The sequence below is a fragment of the Vigna unguiculata genome, chromosome 1 (genome assembly GCF_004118075.2).
Source record: "Vigna unguiculata cultivar IT97K-499-35 chromosome 1, ASM411807v1, whole genome shotgun sequence".
In the NCBI taxonomy this organism is placed as follows: Eukaryota; Viridiplantae; Streptophyta; class Magnoliopsida; order Fabales; family Fabaceae; genus Vigna; species Vigna unguiculata.
This window is the reverse complement of record NC_040279.1, coordinates 489071-494689: the sequence shown is the minus strand read 5'-3', so window position 1 is coordinate 494689 and position 5619 is coordinate 489071. Positions and strand designations below refer to the sequence as shown.

General features: G+C 34.4%; 1 long non-coding RNA gene across 1 annotated transcript; it reads right to left on the bottom strand.

Annotated features, from left to right (window-relative positions):
* Positions 1 to 2018: 2018 nt before the first annotated feature.
* Positions 2019 to 3332, bottom strand: LOC114183376. Its single transcript, XR_003604352.1, has 2 exons — positions 2941 to 3332; positions 2019 to 2359 (listed from the first exon to the last, which is right to left on the bottom strand). It is a non-coding gene; the product is annotated as an uncharacterized LOC114183376 (long non-coding RNA).
* Positions 3333 to 5619: the final 2287 nt, after the last annotated feature.

Genomic DNA, 5619 nt, shown 5'->3' with positions numbered 1-5619 from the left:
CTGAAGATAATAACAATTGTTAAAAATATTATATAAGCTCATTGAATTTAAATTAGAGAAAAAGACCTTTAAAAAGATTAATAAGCTCATTGAATTACATTAATTTTTTTTTTATCATTGTACAATCATTAAAATCATTAAATTATATATTATTATTTTAACATTTTCAGCTTCCAAATGTTTATTTTATAGGACTAAAATTTATAGAAATACATATTTTTTTAATGTACAAATTATGTTATATCAAAATTGTTAATAAATGAATATTTTTATTAAACAAATTATTTTTTAAACTTGTGATAAATTTATTTGAGAATCAACATAGTCTAAATTAGATTTATTTTGTTTTATTGTGTCTTTTATTTTGAGTTAATTTATTAATTTTCATGTATTATTCATTCAATATATTATTTATTTTGTTAATTGTGAGTTCCCTTCCCTCCCATCTGACTCTCTCTCCTGAGGCTTCATTTCCTCTTCCTTTAAATTCTCTTTAAATTCTTTCCTCCATACTTCATTTCTTATCTTATCTCAAAATCCTTCTATAAATTCACCTAAGTACTCTGCACAGTGTCACATTGATCCTATAATCTAAAAGCAAGACAAACAAAACCCAACATCTTGATAGCAAAATTGGAGAAAAGAAAGGAGATATGAAAGGAAAAAAAGACAGACTACATGTTACAAACCAAAATTATATGCAGAGTGGTGAATTGTATGTGATTTGCAATTAAAAGGAAACTACAAAAAGAGTAAACCTCCAATTGCTCTGAGCATAGCTCCTCAAACAGAAAATCAGATAAAGTAAAAATACAGAGGGAATTAGTTTATGGAAAGGATCTAATTTATAATTAGTTTCTTCATCCACACCACAGAGGAAAAAAAAAGTTTCCTTCACTCACAATCTTATTCTTGACTGTCTACATCAAAAACTCAAGCACAAGAGAACTTCAAATACAAAAATTCAATGCATCATCTCTTGGCCCAAGTTTAATCATATCTAATATCTAATATGTTAATCCTATAACTCTAAACAATATCCAATATTTCTTGCCCATCTGACTGATTTCAATTCCAATTTCCACATGAGCAATCAAATAACACTTTATGAATCTATCTTCATCATACATTGTCTTAAACTACTATAGCTTGCATCCAAATAACCTAATAATTTGGTGGAACTTACATAAAACTGTCGGTATACAGTTCCCACTTACGATATCTGAATGGCAAAACCTAACAATTTCATGTGTATGGCCAATCACGAATGATTCTACAGTAAGAAAATCTCAAACTTACCAGTAATTCAAGCTTAAATTAAACATTCTCATCAATAAAACTAAATAAAAAGTTCACAACCACCAAAACTTGAAAAAAGAAATAGAAAAAGTGAGACATGCCTATCTTCTCTACCAATTGAAAAAGGTTTCTCTCAGTATTATAGCCTCGCCGGGTATTAACAGTGCTTTTCTCTATGGCAAACTCTTCAACAAGGATCCATTCCAAACCCACTTTCCAATACACACATCGATTTACAGGAAACAATTATTCTTCAATATGTTCGTATGTTTATTATATCATTTGTTTACTTTTACAGCTATTGGCACATAACAATCCTCAAATTCATATGTGGAAGGTTAAACCGGGTGATGCAAGAGAAGCAAAAATCAAAAGTTACTGAACGGACCGGAAAACAGTGATGCAGAGGGAGAGTGACGGCGCATGCGGCGGAGCAGTTGGTTGATCAGATATGGAGGCTAGGGATGTCAAAACGGGCCAACCCGGCCCATTTTGACCCGGCCCGATTTTGGCCCGATTTATACGGGCCGGCCCGGGCTGGCCCGCAAGGGTGAAACGGGTTACACTTTTGAACCCGGCCCGCAAGCTAGCGGGCTGGCGGGCTGGCGGGCTGGCCCGCGGGCTTTTTTCCATATGTTACATTTTCAGTCCAAAATCAGATTTCAACAAAATTATTGCAACAAAAACAACCCTGCAGTATATAATATAACTGATCACAGAACAAACAACCCTACAATATATATAAATGACATTTTGCTCTCTGCAAGTCATCAAGACACTGTTGCAACATCAATAACAAGTCTGAATTAGAGTACTTTAGGCATGGAGCATTACCAAAGTGCAAACAGTTACATAAAAAAAAAATAGAAGCATTAATTATGGATGAGAGGTTGTATAATTTGTTTGGCAACATGTGCTGCAGAAGCATCTAAACCCTCCAAATCAATAGGAGCATCTTCTGAAATCTCCCCATCATCAAACCCCGGTAGAGATGCCTCAAACAAATTAGAGTTCAGAACAGTTAAAAAGGAGGTGGCATTATAGTTCTACATCAAATATACTGCAGTGTATAAGCAAATTTCAGTTTAAGTTAATGCCAAACAACTCAATCCCAGCTTTGCAAACACGGCACATACAACTTTGCAACTTGGTACTTTCTATCATATAATTCAATCATTAATGAAGAACATATTTTTGTCTCAAGGATGATAGAACAATATGAAACAGTGGCAGTATTTATTTGATCACAGTGCAACGATGAAATACATGTTCTCCACATATCTCCAACATGATTACAGATAAACAGACAAACAAAGAAAACAACCACAACTATCAGCCTATCACACAGTCAGATAAAAAATAGTAACACTAGAAAAACAAGAAAAAAAAAATGAACATCACCACCACACCAAAACGGCAGCAACTACGAAATTGAAATTGGGGGAAAATTTAACCAACAACAGCACAACAATTATGATTCACAGAATGGGTCCAATCCAAACAAGGACAAATCGCGGCAACAACAACCACACATACACCATAACTTCCAATTACAGGAAACCAATTTTAGGGTTACGAAAATCATAAATTTAGGTTACAAATTGAAAGAAAATGGAACCAGAACGCAAATTACAAACAAACCTGTGTTCGTGGTGGTCGTGGCTGTCGAAATCGTTCGTCAATCGCAGTCCGATGGTGGCGCTGCTGCCCCTGCCAGCGACGTGGTGGATGTCACGGTGGAGGAGAAAGGAGACGCCGTGAATGGCCTGCACTCTGCCTTCGTGTTTCTTGGCCAGCGACGTGGGTGGAGGAGAAACGAGGGTGCTCTCTTCTGGTTTTCCAAAACGCGGGTGGTGGAGGAGGAGGAGAAGAGAGTGTGAGAGGAATGAAGGAATAAGTCTGGCAGTGGCAACGATAATAATGGAGAAAGAAAACCCTAATACCTTTTAAGCCTTGTCTGGGTTTTGGAATTTGGATGAAAGTGACAACGATAATAATGGAGTTTGCCGCCACTACTTGTCTCGGTGAAACTAGGTTTTTGTTAACAATGAAATTGGGTTTGATTGGGCTTGCCCAAACACAATGCGTCCACTTCAGAATTCGCACATGGTTTGTGCTTCTTGTACCCCATCATTGTTAAGTGCACACCATATTAATATCAAAAAGGCTAAAATATCCTTTCTTAGTGCACAACACTCCTGCCGCCTCCGCCGCAGTAAAAAGAAGAAGACAGAGAGATCTCTGCAGAGAAAGAAGAGAAAAACATAATACTATGCAAAAATAAATAAATAAATAAAAGAACTTATTCTAGATTTTTTTTGAAAACGAATTTTTTAAAATCTTAAAAATTAAACACTCCACCCACCTCCTGCTGCTACACTGCACGTGTTTTTTTTTTATTCATTAACTTATACGGCCCGCGGGCTGGCCCGTTTTGGCCCGTGGACTGGCCCGACGGGCCAGCGGGCTTGACGGGCCGGGCTGTCATGGGTTGGCGGGCTGAAATTCTTGGCCTGGCCCATGCTTTTTCAGTCGGGCTGGCGAGCCGGCCTGTCGGGCCTGACCCATTTTGCCATCCCTAATGGAGGCTCAGGATAGGATCAAACCTCTTTTATTCCTCATGCCATTTTATTCTCTTTTTCTTTTACTATTTTAATTTTTAAAATAAAATTACAAACTTTCGAAATTTAAATATAAGGGTAAAATAAATTTACAAACTTTCAAAATTTAAATATAAGGATAAAATATTTCGACGGTTCTTGTTACCAAAATTTAATTTAGTTATATTTTTATTAGTTTTAATTAAATTTATAATTTTTTAAATAAGTAACGATTAGATATTTTTGTTAAAATAAAATTAACAGTTAAGATTTTGATAAAAAACGAATATTAATGAGTATTTTAACCTAAATATAATTCAAATTACTCTGTCAAATTTATATTTATATCGATACTATCCAACAAATTCAAATTCATATTGTGGAAAATTTTATTTATGCCTTGAATTTATGATTCACAATATTTCTTTTGTACATCTAAAATATATCAAAGTCTCGTGAGTAATAGTTGGCTTTTGAATTTTTTTAAGCAAATAAAATTTAATGACTTTATCCATTAGTAAATAAAAACAACAATTTCGGCAAAGTTATTTGGGTAGTAAAATGTGTTTTAAAATTGAATAGATTTTATGCGACTTTTATTTCAATTATCAATCGAATATTATTTATTAAATTAATTCTTTAGAAATTCATAAAAAAATAAAGCAATAAGCAATAACAATTTAGGACATTACATATATTAATTATATTATTTTATGAAACTGCATAAAATAATTAAAACTTATACTTTAAAACAATCCGTTTTCGTTATAAATTTAAATATTTTTTATTAAATATATGAACAATAATATATACTATATAATTTTAATATTTTAAAAATATAATATTCAAATAGTCAAAAAGTTATATCATGCATAATCAATATAAAAAACTCAATTGCGTAATAATTTTTACTATATGTCTCAAAATATATACTATTTTTTTATTTTATTAATAAAAGTAGATAAAAGATATAAATGTTATATTATTTTTCTAATTATTAAACTTATTAACCTATTAATTGCAAGTATTTGTAAAATTTGTTTCCTTTTAAAACTCTAACCTGTCATCGTAAAAGAACAGTTTAGATTTTCTTTTCTAACATCTCTTTTATCGTGTTCCACCTCAAGTTGTTTCTCCATCTTTCTCACCCAAATCTCATTCCTTTCATGATGAGAGGTTAGGGTTGCAATCGCTGCAAAGCTCTCTTTGAGTCTAACCAAACGAAATTTCCTTTCGGATAAGTCAAATTTTCATCTTCCTTCGACACCCATTCTAGTTTGGGTAGTACATACAGTCCCCCTAGTTATAAAATGTAATAACATTCACTTACGTTGGAATCACAAATCACGGAAATTGGGGAAAATTCACAGAATAGAATGGGTCGTGGTGGTCGGAAATCAGAAAATCAGAAATTTAGGATTACGAAAATCAGAAGTTTAGGTTACAAACCGAGAAAAAGGGAACCAGAACGCAAATTCCGAACAAACCTGTCTCCGCGGTGGTCGTGGCGGTCGGAATCGTCCGCGAATCGTAGTCCGATGATGGCTCTACGTTTTCCGTGCACTGCGCTGCGTTTTCTCGCTGCTGCCACCGACGTGGTGGAGGAGAAACGAGACGCCGTGAGTGGGCTGCTGCACTCTGCCTTCGTGTTTCGTAGTGGCCAGCGGCAACGTGTGTGGAGGAGAAACGCAGGTATGGCGCAGAGAAGAGAGTCGAGAAG